The sequence below is a fragment of the Mustela lutreola genome, chromosome 1, assembly GCF_030435805.1.
Source record: "Mustela lutreola isolate mMusLut2 chromosome 1, mMusLut2.pri, whole genome shotgun sequence".
NCBI classification, from domain to species: domain Eukaryota; kingdom Metazoa; phylum Chordata; class Mammalia; order Carnivora; family Mustelidae; genus Mustela; species Mustela lutreola.
Genome location: NC_081290.1, coordinates 80,035,798 through 80,052,522, shown reverse-complemented (window position 1 = coordinate 80,052,522; position 16,725 = coordinate 80,035,798).

The following is a 16,725-nucleotide window of genomic DNA, read 5'->3' as shown; positions in this document are numbered from 1 at the left end:
AGAGTTGCCAGCTACTTGACTTGAGGTTTTAGTTATGAGGCCTGCAGCAGGTACAAAAGGTGGGCATTACAGTGAAATAAGAAAATGTAGTTAAAGCCTGGGTTTAATACAAAAAGAAAAAGAAATCAGAGAAAGAATGTTCTCTGAGAAGCATAAAACTTGGTAGTACTAAAAATATGGATACGCAAATTAAAAAAAAAAAACATGTAAAATGTTTTTGAGGTATAACAAAACTGATCTCATTGTTTAATTCCTAGATTCTTTCAATTGCTTTGATTTTGGATGTTCAGATAAACAGTACAACTTGTTAGCACGTTGATGAGCCAAAGGGAGTATGAAAAGGATATAGGCAGGGTCCTGAGACTTAAGCTTCACTGAGGCCTCGCTAGCCATCACTAATCACAGTTTTTGTGAGTGAATGGTATTACATGACTTCTGCTCTAGAGAATTGAGGGAAAAGCAGATATGCTTCCCTATGTGTGTAGCTGTTTTCAATAAGCCATTCAAAACAAATGAATGATTAAAATTAATATTCTCTAATGATGATAATATATACTTTTGGAATTATTAATATGAATCAATATATGTACGGTGTTTACAATAGTGCCTGGTATGTAGCAAATAGTTGCCATATTTAATATTATTTTAAATATCTGTGGTAGCTGCTTTGAACAACTCAAAAATTATTCAAAACATGAATTGTCTTGAGATTATAATTTTAGAAAAGATTATTTATGTATATATATGGATAAATACATGCAGGTGTGTGTGTATGTGTGTGTGTGTGTGTGTGTGTACAATTTACATAACAAAATGAAGGGAAAAAAAAAAAACTATAGGAGAATGAGGGCAGACCCGGGCAAATTCATTGAATATTCAGTGGAGAGTTGACATTACATTTATGGGGAACATGAGAGTTAGGAGATAAAATAGCATTAGAGCTGGAAATTGAAGACTGGGTTGTATTTCAGTATCTACATCATGGGATATTCATTCTACACAATAGGAACACTAAACACATAGACCAAGAATTGGGGAATATGGGAAATACATTGAAATTTGCAGAAATGCAATTTGGAAGATACAAGAATTTGTGATAACGAAAAATCTCAAAGAATCCTCATTACTTAGAGGTTAGGAAAAAATGATAGATGTTTATTCTAGGAAAGTAGTTTGAATTTTATCTATGATGATGCAACAAACACACTGAGTTTTTAAAGGCCATAAGTTTCAGTCTGTATTGTGATAAGGTATTTTAGACACTGTAATAAAGAATAAGATATGCTAGAAGTGAATGACATGAATGCATATATGGCCACCAAACATTTATAATCTCAATGTCTAGTGGAACTTCATTATATTTTTACTTATGCAAAGGGTAATGGCATGCAAACTTTGTCTACTGTTATAATTTCAGTGCCTAGAAGACTATTTCTTGAATTAATATATAAAATGTAGAGGTAGGTTTCATATTAATATGTTAATTTATTTAGATATAAATGAAATAAAAAGAAACAATGATAGAGGTTCTATGACTATTTATTAAGGATTTTCTTTATTCTTTATTAGACTGTTAACTATATGAGGAAAAGATTATGATTATTGTGTCTAAGATTTTCTTCCCAGTTCCTAACATAGGCTTTAATATACACTAGTACTAGAAAAATATTTGTTGAACAAACACCTTTTCATTAATATGATCATACTCTATAAGTAGCTTATTTAAATCACTTAATAATTTATCTTGAAATTCTTATATATATGTATATATACACTCAGACATAATGCAGATCTATATAATTATTAATGGCAGTAAATTCTTCCATTTTATAAAATTATTAGAATTTCTTTAATAGACGCCTTTTTACAAATATGTTAAATAATTGTAACTATCATAAAGATATGACATATGTCTAGATAAACAGCTATAAATTAATAGATTAGATAATTTTATATGCCTAAAGTAAAATTAAGGAACAGCATATGCATACATAATGTTTTAATATATATTTTTAAATTATTCTCAAAAATAGTAGAACATGTTATTGATATGTTTATTGAGAATTTCTTTTATTTTTGAGTCAAATGTTTATGGCTTTCACTCAATTATCCATTGCTTCTTTTTGCTTTTCTTGATATAGTTGTAATGTTTACATTAAATATGAGCACTTTTGCAATATTTAATGTGACATGACTCTATTTTCAGTGTACTATGAAAAATTTTTCTAGTTTTTCAATTGACTATGACTTTATATTTTTATATAATTTTCTAGTCATCAGGGTCCAAACAACTCATATTCTCTTTTATACTCTCCCACCTTTATATATTATTCTTACATAAAGTTTTGCTATTAAAAACAGAAGCTATTTTTGCTCTATAAATAATATTTATTTATCCCCTTCAGCAAAGCATTTTTCTCTTCAACTTATTCAAACAGATAGGTTCTGTGCCCAAACTTAAGAGTTTTACATGACAAAAAAAAAAAAAAGGAATAAAAATGTCTTTCTCTCACTTTCATGATTAAGGAAACCTAGGCCACCAAAGCAATATAAAAGTCCAAGTCTTGAAAGAAACATCATAAACAAAGTAGATTTTTTTCCCACTCTCTCAACAAAAGAGCATAATCTCTGCTTTAGAGGTTGTAAGATTGATAGAAGAAATTATGGGATTTTAGGGAAATAACTCTATACGTTCTATTGTAGGCCTGGGATTTGGCAAACATCCCTAATTACTTTGGTGATCTAGAACTGAATGAGACAAAGCTCTATGAAAGATTATTCAATTAGAGTCTAAGGAAAGTTGGGATAAATTAAAAAATGATATGATGCCTAGTATATATAAACAGGAAAGACTTCAAAAAAATCTCACAGTCTGATAAGTTTTATTCTCAACATTCATAGGGGCTGCTTCAGGACCATTGTAGTGTATCATAAGATAACATGAAAATAGAAGAAATAGTTTTCAGACCTATAGTGTCCATGAAACGAGAATGAAAGTCAAATATGCAGTCAACATTGAGGACCACTACCTTAGGACTTAATGAGTGGTAGATGCTAAGTAAGAGCCTCTGTAATCACATGACACCAAGGAAAAAACTTGAGCTATTATGAAACCACGACATCACTCAAACACCATCTCTCACTCCAAACTTACCACATGGAAGAAGGACCTCAAATTGATTGAGATTATATTTCTGGGAAAACAGAAGAAAAGGAACATGTAATAACAAGTTGATTCATAAACAATTTCATTATTGCATATCTGAATTTGAGAGCAAAAATTTACCCTTACTATGGCCATAAAAGAAAATAAAACCATCAACTTACCATTTTTCTGATACTTTTGTTAAATCTACTTTTAAATTTATATAGTTGAATGTAGCCACTTGAATTTATCTTTGTGTAATGAAGGAAAAACCTAAATGTCATGGGGAAAAGTTCATGAATCCTGAGGAGTGCATGTGTACTGCTCAGATTTCATATTTCAGATTTCAGTTTGCTCTTCCAAGTATGAGTGAGCCAGCATGAAGGAAATAATTGCATAAGAATGAAACTCCCAGGTGTGTTATCTCTTATGGTCAATTTACAGATGCTTAAATTACAGATTAGCATGGTAATGTTCCCTACAAAAGTTTGTTTTCCTTGGCTCTCCTGCTTCTTATAATTACTCATATCTAGTTCTTTATCCTTCTTGTTAGGATAAGATGCTCATGAAAAATGTTCAATACATGGCTTTTCTTTAGTTTTGATGTCATGACTTGTCCTCTGAGGTAGACAGGATTAGGAGAGGATATTCCCAATTGTTTCAATACTCATCCCAGAACTTCACAGCTTCTTCTTCTCCTCCTACTCCTCGTCCTCTTTCTTCTTATAGGTCCACTGTAAGAAGGTCTACTGTGCTTTATCCACATTTTTAAAATCCATCCATATTTGGGGGGTAATTTCTTGAAGGTAACTTATATGTATATCTGATATAGACCTGGATTTACATGAGGATATATATACTATCACTATTTTTTCCCATAGTTACTATCCCAGATCTTACTGGGGATGCTACACAATATATTGTAGAGGAAGGTATGGCTTAGTTACATTGAAAATATTTCGAATTTTGAAAGATAGGTGTATCAAGGGGTTTCAGAATGCAGACTCAATATATTGGGCTATATCATAGTGACCTTGTCAGAATTGTTCCCGTTACTTGCCAACCAGCATGGCGGGCTTTCAAAAAGGATTTATATTCTGACTTCTACTCTTCTCTTCCAAAGTGCTCAAAATCGTAATGTGTAATCATATATATTATAGTTTGTGGTTATTTATGTTTACTTTGGTTCATTATGGTTGATTATGGGAGAGAAGGTTCTTTTCAAGGGAGGTCACATTTCTGACTATGACTGTTCTAGCAAGTTTCATGAAAAGTTCTTAGAATTGACTCCTAGAAAAATCTTTTTAAATAAAATATAGGGAGTGAATTTGAGGAGAACAAGACAACATAGAAATGCCATTTAATGTTCCCTGCAGTTAGTGAATCAAGTCAAAGAGTGAATTATATTTATACTTGAGGGCTCTGTATTTCAAAAGTAGGTATTTTTTTCCCTTGCTCTCCAACTTGGAATCCTGGAACAAATGAATTGTTCTGTCATTCGGTTCCTTTCTGCATAGAGCTTGTTGTTGGGTCTAGGGATCCAATCTGTGGTCTGTGCTTGGATAACCAAATGTAGCAAATAACCCAGATGTTTTATGAGATTTTAAATTAAATAACTATGTGAAATATTTTTTAGATAAATAATGATCTGCATTAGAGTAAATGATTTCAGTCCCTGCCATGTGCTTTCAAATTCTATTTTATGCTCTTTTCAAGTAAAGATATGAAAAATGCTGTACTGAGATCTTTAATGATCCTTAATATAGTTTTCTGGATAGTTTCAGTGATCCCTCTGAGGCACATTCTCTGCACTATCTTTGCCCAGGCAGTAGGTTTGTTTCTCATTAGTTAGGAGAGACAAGAGTGTTTTTCATCACACGATAGAACTTTCATCTCAAAAAGACAAGCCAGGGAGTTGCACGGCTATAGGTTAACCCTGATGTTCATTAACAGTACTGGGTTTGTCAGGAGAGTAAATAGTGATCATACACTTCATAGGTGGCTCGGGGGAGGAATCTCTGTTTAGGAGTAGGTTGGAATTGTTCGTTTATAGCACACCTGTCCAAAACAAATAACAAACCCTGAAGCAGAAACCTATTGCTTTTAACTCACCTAAGCTCAATGTCTAAGAATAAGAGTTTTGCTTTCTAAGTTCCCAATACAAAAGTAAATGTAAAGACCACATGAAATGTTTCCAAATGGCTTCTTATTTGAGGGTAATTGGAATCCATCTTACTAGAGCTTTTATAGTTATGTTAGATATAAGTTTATAGAATAGTTCACAAAATACATAATGTAATACATGGCTACTTAATACATAAATTTTAAGTATATCTTCTATGATGAATAACATTTAGAAATATAAATGAGAAAATAATACAATTGTATTTTTCAAGCCTCCAAGTATTAGTTTTTCTGATAGATTAACAAAAATTATTCATCAAAGGAAAGTTTTATAACTTAAGATGAGGAGAAAATGGTTAAATTTGATAAAGTGGAAGTAATTTACTTCTGAATTTGCCAGAATTTCATGCAATGAGTTGAATCAATCTCTCTCTTTTCTTTCCTGTCTTTCACTTTCTTAAAGTCATACCTCAGCTCTCATTACTTTACCTCTGTATCCTATCTATCATACTGCTTAAGGATTATTAAAGAATTATTAAAAGGATTATTTTAAATGTACCATGTTTTTTTAATATCTGTGTACATTTTTCTATATCAGTCTTTACCAAAAATCCTATTTCTCTTTTACATTTATTAACTCAAAAACTATCACTTCGCTCAAGTCTCCATAGAATCCCTAGGCATGCCAGTTATAATTGTTTTTGTCATCTTATTTTTTAAAAATATTCTCATGGAGTCTTTGGCATATTTTTGGTATAGTGTCTATCATGTAGTATTAAAATCATGTCACTGTATGTCTGTCTAGACCATGTATATCATGAATTCTGAGAAGAAATAGACTATATCCCTATTTTTAATTCATCCTTTATTGTAGATCCTAACTTATGATGTGGCACAAAGATAAAGCCTGATAAATTAGTATTACTGAAAGCTCTGAATTATTTTAGTAAAATTTAAACCTGATATAATATTGTGCATCAAATATCAGAACAAGTATTTAACACCTATACAATCAAAAATAAATGATACATGGTACTATTTGCCAATTATGTTCTAAACTACTGCTATAAATGCACTCTTAAGTGACATTTTAATTGCAAAAATACTAATCTCTACTTTGAATCCTCAAATTATTTTCAGCAACTTATATATTATAATTCAGAATGATAATCCATGAGAAATTTCCTCCATTGTTTTCATTTGAAAAATTCTCTGCCATTTTCAGAGAAAATAATAATAGTAACAGTAATAGGAACTAACAATGATAAAGGGCTTACTTAATATGAGCCACCCACCGTTCCAAGTATCACTTATATCTTTTTAAATTTAATCAGTACCACCACTCCTCAATGCTAGTGCTGTTATCTGCTTCACAGTTTGGGAACTGTGGTACAGAGGAGTCCAGTAGTTGGACTGGAGTCAGTGATTGAGGGATATAGATTTCAAAAATAGCCATTTTAGACTCCAGAGCTTTCTCTCTAACTATCTGGACGATGCCTACTATTTGACCTCCAGTTTACAGATGCAGACAATCATAAATTCCATAAGGGAAAAATATAATGTACTTATTAGTGATCATTAAGCAAATGCATATTCATGGTTCAAAGGGAAAATGCTAAATATCCTATTTTTCTATGTGATTGTGAGATTAATAATATTGTATTATTTATTTTTGAATGTCTAAGAAATCATGTATATCATGAAGAATTAGTATTTCATGTTGTAAAATGAAGGGCTAGAGACTAAAAGTGTCTCATTAGCACTATGGTCTGATAATTGATTGACATATCTTATAATAATATGGATGGATGGATAGCAGTGTCATTAGAAGCAGAAAAAAGGTCAATGCCACTAGAATAACTTGGAATAAAATGTGTTTCTTAGAATCAGAATTATTCAATATCCAAAATAAATTAGAAATGAAAACGAAAATGAAAAATGAGTTTTGAGAGTCTGAATGACGGATATCAGTCCGTTAAAAAAAAATGAAACCACGTTAAATATTTCAGACACTGGATATTTACTATAAGAAGTTTAAGAACAAAGAGGGATTGAAGGTACTAGAAGTGCAAAACAAAATGGATTCAGGTCTGGCAGATAAAGAAGGGGGTGATAACCCAGCATAACCCAAACTGAAGCCCATGCATTCATGCTTGCTGGAACATGATTCAAAGTTCTCTTGCACTCCATTCTGAATTCACAGCAACAAAAACAGCAGCAGCAGCAACAAAAACTGCTTCTCCTTGTCATCTTCTTTGCTAATCATTTTGTCTCGTAGCTCTTTCAGTCCCTTCCGCCAAACTCCAGGTTTGGGTTAGATACACGTTTTTATTTACCTTATCAAAGTTAAGAGTGAACATGTATTCTCCTAGACATCTTAGAACATAAATGAGTGTTTCACTAGATAAATCAATACTAAATTACCCATTATAGATTCAAATGACTAATTCAGTTTTCATCTTGTAAAGGTTACCACTTAAACTTTAAAAGCATGTGAATCTCAAATCAATAAAGACAAAGCACAACCCAGTGCAGAATCATAGTTTAGCTAGATAGGCAAAATATTTAAAATTTTCACTGATTTCACTATTTATTTATTTATTTATTTATTTATTTACATGTATGTATTGAATGGCAACTATATGTCAGGAACTATGTCAAATTTTAAACAGTTAAAAAAGACATTCTGAGTGGATTCAGAAGTACAACAGGGAAACTTCTATATCAAGAGAGCATGTAATTGGTCCATCTAAACCAATCTCACAGGTCTATGACATGGTAGAAACAAAGATCTCTCAAAATATCACTCTCAAGGTTGGAATCAAACTGTAAACTATAATTATGCACAGAAGGGATTTCCTTGGATGTTTTACTTTTGCTTCTAAATGCTCTAGGAAATAGCTTACCAAGCAAGATCAGATTTCGTAGTCCAGAAATAATGACAAGACTTCAATAAAAACTGTAGACTTCAAAATCCAGAAACTGAAATTTATGATATATATTTTAGTAGTTTTTATAAACAATCCTTTAATAATACAACTTAATTGTTCATGTCATAATTAATTCAGTGACATCCTGGCACATTTCAGATAATAAGAATATGTACTTATAAATCTGCTAATTTTGTTTTCTCTGTAAAAGCATAAACTTTTTTACTCGGGAGAACAATCTCATTGAAGACAATAGGCAAACAGTAGAGAATGTTGGAAGAGAACAAGAATTTACAGGTTTTTTGTTTTTTTTTTTCCGGCATTTCGTGCTCTCAGTTAATAAAATTATGTTACTTAAACAACTAAAAAGTCAACCTCTACATGTTCATACTGTGAAGCCAAAAATAGCTGTCCCTTCCCTGTACTTCTTTGGCAGAATTAAATTGCATTTCTGATGTGTCAAACTAAAGAATATCTCTTTTTGGCTTATGACATGGTGCAACACAAATATGCATTTAAAGTATATCCCAATGTGACAAATTACACATCTTTTTAACATTAAATACCAGCTATTAATTCACACATTCATACCGCAAGAGTTGGGATTTTTCAAAAGTGCCAAATGCAAAATAACCTAAGTAATATATGTTCATATAAAGTATAAGCAAGTCATTTTTTGTCTGTCTTATCTTTTGAAAATCTAAACCCTCTTCTAACTTATTTATTTTACTTTCTTTTTTCAACTAGAGTTATTTGCAATACAGTACTTCTATAGTTTTATGATTTTCATTTACAACGGAATACTGGACATTATATTACTGCCATTATTATATTATAATGACAGTTTGCAAATTTAAATGAATTCCTTTGTCCTCAATAGTCTTCAAATTTAAAATACAAGAGGAAGAAACTACCATTATCTGCCATTAATTATCATATTCTTTTTTTTTTTAAGATTTTATTATTTACTTGGCAGAGAGATAGAGAGCACAAGTAAGCAGAACAGTAGGCAGAGGGAGAGAGAGAAGCAGGCTCTCTGCTAAGCAGGGCACCTGATGCGGTGCTTGACTCCAGCACCCTGGAATCATGACCCGAGCATAAGGCAGCCACTTAACCAACTGAGTCACCCAGGTGCCCCTAATTATCATATTCTAAAACACAACTTTATTAATATAATCTGTAATGGGCATGTGGCTGAGAAGAGTGTTAAAATGAGACAGAGACAAAGTTAGGAGTGGGGGAGAAAGTGTAGGGAGGAGGATGAGAGAAAAAGAGCAGGAATTAATATACCTGATATTGGGGCTAAACAGCACACAGTACTTGAATCACTTTGATATACTAAGTCTTCTTCTGAAGAAAACACTCTGTATTTTAGTAGAAGTCCCCATTCTACATCCCAGATGATACTGCCATCTTGTACACCACTAATTGAGTCAGAAATTAATATCTCAGCCAAAAAGAGTCAAGTCGTTCCCCATTTGCTCAGGGATCAATGGAGGTTAAATTGCAAAAGACAATATCTAGTGGTATTTAAATTCTCTCCTGTCTTCATTATGTACTAGATATGTGATCTTGGGCAAGTGACTTAACTTTGTTTCACTTTCATCATCTCCAAAAATATATATATATACATACTTTTAATAAATTTGTATTCAGGAAAAATTAAATAATCTCAAAAAATTTAGAACTGGTAATAATATATATTAGTGACTAATAGATCAAATCAGAATCTTTCTTAGTGAGTGGGTAGACACAAAACTGTTGCCAAGTCATGAGAACTGATGGTATAGCCATACAGAGGTCAACATTCACACTTATAAGTTTACAAAGAAATATCAAAAAGATATCTCAAAGACTGTGAGCTGGAAGAGAATACGTTATAAAAAGCATACATGTTGATGACCTTTACCTCTGGTTATCAGTATCTCTTTGGGAGGTTTTGATTACTCCTAGGTTTCACAGTAGAGAAAATCTTTTAGATGTGGAATGTGAACATATAAGGGTACCAGAGCATTAGAATAACACAATTACAAAAAAAAAAAAAAAAAAAAAAAAAAAAAAAGACAATTACAAGTAGTTCCAAGGGGACAAAATGATGACATTCTATTGAAACTCTAATGACACTCCTATTATCAAGAGGTTGACTTATATTACTCCCAATTTATTTTCCAGGCCTCCTTATGTCTCCATAATCTCATAAACTAAAATCCCATCACTTGAAGGTGTATAACAGCATTTTGTTCTTTGCAACCTGAAGGATCACATTTAATACTCTACCTAAACTATGATAGCCACCAGATTTAGACTAATAGATGAATCCATGTGCATGTGTAGTAAAGAAATCTACTGAAATAGAAAAGCAATTTGAGAGAAAATAATAATCTCTAGTTGTCAGATATACATGCCTGGTTCAGGAAAATGAGTTCGGATCAGAGAGAAGCAGGTGATTCATAGTAGAGTAGAATGAACATTCTCATCATTAGTACATGTAAGAAATGTTTCACCTAAGATGTAACAATTTCCAGGGGACTAACAAAAGTAGTTTATTTTGTATTCATATAATAATCCAAATGGGTGTTAGTCAGTTAATTGGTTTTCTAGTGACTGCCTCTCCTTTCGGAAGTAATTCAAGAAGTCTCCTCTCACTGACTTTGCCTATGTCTATTAGCATCAGCATCCAGCCAGAAAAAAGGGAAAGGAAAAAGAAGGCATCAAGGCCTCTCTAAATCCCTGTTCTGGAAGTCATACAAAGCCGTTATTTTGACATTCTATTGGGGAATTCAAGACTATGGCCAAGCCAATATGCAAAAGAAAAAGGAGCCAACAAACAGGTAACAACACCACAGTATGGAAAAGGGGTATAGATATCCATGGTGAAATTTCTTCCGTAAACCACATCAAATAAAACTAAGTATTTCAAGAGCAGGGTGGCCCTTTCTTGGATGGTAGAAAGATGGGGCATTTGTCAACCATCACTGCTGTCTAGGAGGAGAGGGCTCTGATAAATTTTAACACTATGAAAAGAAAGAACAAAGTTCAATGAAAAACTGAAGAATGGAGTAAAAGTTCTTATTTTCCTTTGATAAAGAGGAATTTGTTAAGAAATTCCAAATTAGATCCATATATCAACAAACACCAATTGAAAACTTTACTGGTTTAAAAGGAAATATATAATTATTACCTTGTATGTTCAGACATTTATTTAAAAAAGTCTTACTAATAATTTAACCCACTGAGCCACCCAGATGCCCTGATATTTTAATTTTAATTTAATTTAGGTATTTAGCTTATCAAATTGTATTTGTTAAATTAATTTATTTATCAAGTTATTGGATTCTTTTGAAAATGGACCTAGTTTCTCTATCAAGTTTAATATTCCATGTAATGCAGAAAATAGTTTTTAGGATATTACTGAATATCTTGTGCTTGAAGAATTGGACTAAAGAGTTCCATTGGCAAGAAAGCATTTTTTTAGATGCCTTCTGTCATGATTAGATAACTATAAAATATTTAAAGATATGCTTTATATTCAAGTAATAATATATTTATAATCTTAGTCCCTTAATGCTGCTGTAAGAAAATACCACAGACTATGTGACCTATAAATTACAGAAACTTATGTCTCAAGGGGCCTGGAGCCTGGAAGTCCAAGATCAGTTTGCCAGCATGATTGCATGAGGACCTGCTTCCTGATGGACAACACTTGATAGAAGCCAGGGGAGACTACTGTAGCCATTGCTTAGCTTATAATGGCTTGGTGGTCAAGCTGGAGATGGTGTTCTCTGAGGAAATAAATTTTTTGCCATTTATGAGCATGGAATTCACAAGAAGATACATAAATTAAAGCATTAAAAATAGCCTTTGGAATTCAAATAAGTAGAAGCTGCCAATTAAAACCATTACGTATAGCATTTTTTCCTGCAGTTCTTATTTTTTTTATTATTATTATTAATTTTTTATTTTTTATAAACATATATTTTTATCCCCAGGGGTACAGGTCTGTGAATCACCAGGTTTACACACTTCACAGCACTCACCAAAGCACATACCCTCCCCAATGTTCATAATCCCACCCCCTTCTCCCAAAACCCCTCCCCCCAGCAACCCTCAGTTTGTTTTGTGAGATTAAGAGTCACTTATGGTTTGTCTCCCTCCCAATCCCATCCTGCAGTTCTTATTGTCTCAGGCAAATTGTGTTTTAGTCTGTAAACAATACCAATATGCTGAACATGCTAATGATTTCCATTTATTTTGCTACTAAACATTAAATTAATGTGATTTGAGCAAATGGATTACTCAAGCATTATTAAAATACTTTTAGTAGTATCCAATATCTGAAATCAGTATATGACAAACTAAAATTAAGCAACAGAGACCAAAAACTACACACTGAGTATTTTATTGACATCTATAATAGTTTTGAATTTAACTGATGACATAAATATGGGTTTTGTTTGGCATACTGCTAATGTTTTCAGGTTTTATTTTCTGGGCATATAAGAAATACCTTCTTTTCTCTTAAATAATCTATAAATCATAAGATTTAAGTAGACCATAATTTAAAATAAACAAAACAAAAATAAAGGATTTATAAATTGTGTATGTTTTTTCTCCCTGCATATTTCTCTAGAATTGGAAACTCTTATTAAGTATTCTTATTTTTATGGCAGTATAATTACTTACATAAGTTCCATAAGAATCTATCCTCCATTTTCCTGGGAGTTAAGGTAATTGGAAACATTGATTTTGTACCTTAGTTGTTCCCTGTAACGTCACATTTGAGAGCGATGCTAATATCATCATATGTGACCAAACACTTTGAAGAAACTAAGTTTAACTCTATGGAGACAATGCTTAAAAAGTTCTAATGAGAAAATTGGCCTGGTATCTGGCTTACAGAATTACTGATCTTTCACATAAGTAAAGATCATTTTTGGCAGGTCCAGAAATCTTAGGATATTTTAGATTCAACAAGGAAGAAAAGGATTTATCCAAATTTACAGGCACTGCAGATGAAATCTGATGAAGTGTTTATAGCTTGGTTTCATACTCTCAAGAAGCTTGTGAAAGTCTAATCTGAGATTTTTCATAAAATTTTCCAGCAAAACAAATTTAAGTATGTCTATATAATAAAATACTATTTTTGGCTCTCCTACATAAGTGATTTGGCCAACTATAATAACACTAGCCTTATTTTTTAATAAAGAATAATCTCTATTTGAAATTATTTTTGGTCAAAAGAGGGTAATTGTACACTATTTTTATTTGTAAATAGAAAACTATGCATCTTCTATAGCACACCCTTCGCAGTTACTGCACATAACTGATGTGTGTGTGTGTGACACACACACACATTTTGTTTTATCTCAATAAAATTTAATTGACCCATTCCTTCCTTCCCTCAAAAAAAATTTGTTAGCTTATTATAAGAACCATTTTTTAAAAAAGATTTTATTTATTTATTTGACAGAGAGGGAGATCACAAGTAGGCAGAGAGAGAGGGGGAAGCAGGCTCTCCCTCTGAGCAGAGACCCCAATTCAGAGCTTGATACCAGGACACTGAGATCCTGACCTAAGCCAAGGCAGTGGCTGAACCCACTGAGCCACCCAGGTACCCCATTAGAACCAATTGTTAATCCTTACCAATTTTTCAATTCTTTGGCTACAATTCTCCAGTCTAACCTTTCCAGTTTTTCTTCCCCCTTCCTGACTGGACAGCTGAAGAAATAAAAATTGACTTCTTGGATCCTCATTTGGACACTAGCTTGCCTTGTAGTTGGCCCTTCTATCCTATGAATCCAAAACACTGATCTAAATATAGCTCAATATCTTGAAATTAGCTTCTACCACAGAACTCTCCACAACAGCAAAACATGGGTGGACCAATTCTTCCATGAACACGCTGATGTGTGGGCTGTTAAGGAAGTCTCATGCAATGTTTGGATTCATGTAAGTTCTTATATAAGAGGTAAACAAGACTTGAATAACATCACCAAGAACTTGGCATTCTAGCTTGAGAACTTCAGGACTCTAGCAGTTGTGCTGTATAATTGAAAGATTTTTCCCTTATAGGCCTCTTTAAATCAATAATATTGAAATCTTCAGAATTAACATCAGAACTTTAATACAACCTTTTATGTTAATTCTTTTTCTTCATCCGTCTTTTATATGTCTGAACTTCAAGACCCTAAAAATAAAACCAGATCCCTACCACCACCATTCATCAGATAGTCCAACTAGTGTTAAGGGAATAACTCCACAAAGAATCTCCTAGAAACTGTGTCTTTGATCCTGTTTCACTCTATTCAAGAAATTTAATTTTGCCTCTTACTTATTTAGGGACAAATTCTTTTTATTCATCTTTATGAAAGAGGAAATTGACATGTTGATTTTATCTGAATTTGTAATCCCAGAAAGTGCTGTTTGAGAAATTTCATTCTACTGTGATCCTAGAAACAGTAAAATGCAAAACCCATTCTGCTCTTACAGAATCCAGGAAAAGATCTGCTTTCATCTTGCTTCTATGACTCAGATTAGGACTAGTCTCCATTCCTCCTCAAGACATTTTTAAGATTCCATGCTGACTCTCTTGTTTACCTGCCTCTATAAAAGTACACTGTTTTGGAAACTACTTGTAATACTGAGCATTCTGTTTATTGCAATGGACTGAATAAAGTCATATTAGTTGCCCTGTGCATTTTGTCTTTCGTAATTTATGTCACCAAATTTACCATCCAGAAATGCAAACTCTTCAACTCTAAACTTATCTAAACATTAAGAATGAGTTAAACAGTCTTATCAAAAATCTTTATATATATTTACGTGTAGATAAGACTCCTATTATAAATAAAATAAGGGTGCCTGAGTGACTTAGTTGGTTAAGTGTCTGACTCGACTTCAACTCAAGTCATAGTTCCAGGGTCTTGGGATCAAGCCCCACATAGGGCTCCACACTGAGCATGGAGCCTACTTAAGATTCTTTCTCTCCCTCTGCTCTGCTCTCCCTGCCCCTCCTTCTTAAATAAATAAATAACCAAATGGGGTAGACATAGTTAACAACAATGATTGATTATTTGTTTACTTTTTTCACTTGTTAACTTGAATAATTTAATAGAAAAATTAATTCTTTTAAGGCTTAATAATAAGTACTAAATGGCAGACTTATATTCATTTGTTTGTTGCAGTTAAAACAAAGGGCTTTACAGATATCTAATGTTATATGAATGGAATACTTATTCTCTTTTAAAAAAAGTTTTATTTAAATCCTAGGTAGTTAACATACAGTGTAACATTATTTTCAGGTGTACAATATAATGATTCAACACTTCCATACAATACCCAGTGTTCACCACAAGTGCCCTCCTTATCCTTATCATCCCCCCCACCTCCCCTCTGATAACCATCAGTTTGTTCTCTGTAGTTGAATCTGTTTCTTAGTTTGCCTCTTTCTTTATTCTTCCTCAATGTTTATTTATTTTGTTTCTTAAATTCCACAAATGAGTGAAATCTTATGGTATTTGTCTTTCTCTGACTTATTTTGCTTAGCACAATAATCTGTAGCTTTATCCAAGTCATTGCAAATGGCAAAAATTTCATTTTTTTTAAGATCATATTTATTTATTTGACAAAGAGAGACACAGTGAGAGAGGGAACACAAGCAGAGGGAGTGGGAGAGGGAGAAGCAGACTTCCTGCTGAGCACGGAGCTGGATGCAGGGCTCCATTCCAGGACCCTGGGATCATGACCTGAGCCAAAGGCAGACACTTAATGACTGAGCCACCCAGGTGCCCCAATTTCATTTTTTTTTATGGCTTGATAATATCTAATATCTATATATAGATTGATCGATAAAAAAGAGGTGAATATATATATATTTATATACAATAATTTATATAAGATGTATTTATATTATAATATAAATATAAATATAAATATAATATTATAATATGAATATTAAATACAAATATATAAATATTATAATATAAATATATAATATACAATATATATTCACCTCTTCTTTATATATTATATAATATATAATATTTATATAATATTTATATATTTTATATTTATATAAAATATTTTATATTTTACTTTACTTTATATTTTACTTTACTTTTATATTTTACTTTACTCTACTTTATTATACTTTATATAATATTATATAATATATAATATTATAATATAATTATAATATATATATATTTATATATATATATTCACCTCTTTATCTATCTATCTATCTATCTATTCAACTCTTATTTATCCATTCATTAGTCAACAACAAATTAAGTTGTTTCCATAATTTGTCAATCAGAGATAATGCTGCTATAAACCTTGGGGTGCATGTGTTGTCTTGATTAGAGATTTTTTAAAAGACCTAATACAAACCTAGAAATTCAAATTCATGAAGTTCCTTGAAAACTTTATCTGTATCAATCAGTTTGGCAAATATCAACTTCTCTATTTCTCTATCAAAAATAATAGATACAGATCTATGGTGGTGTTTTAAAATTTAAACCCTTT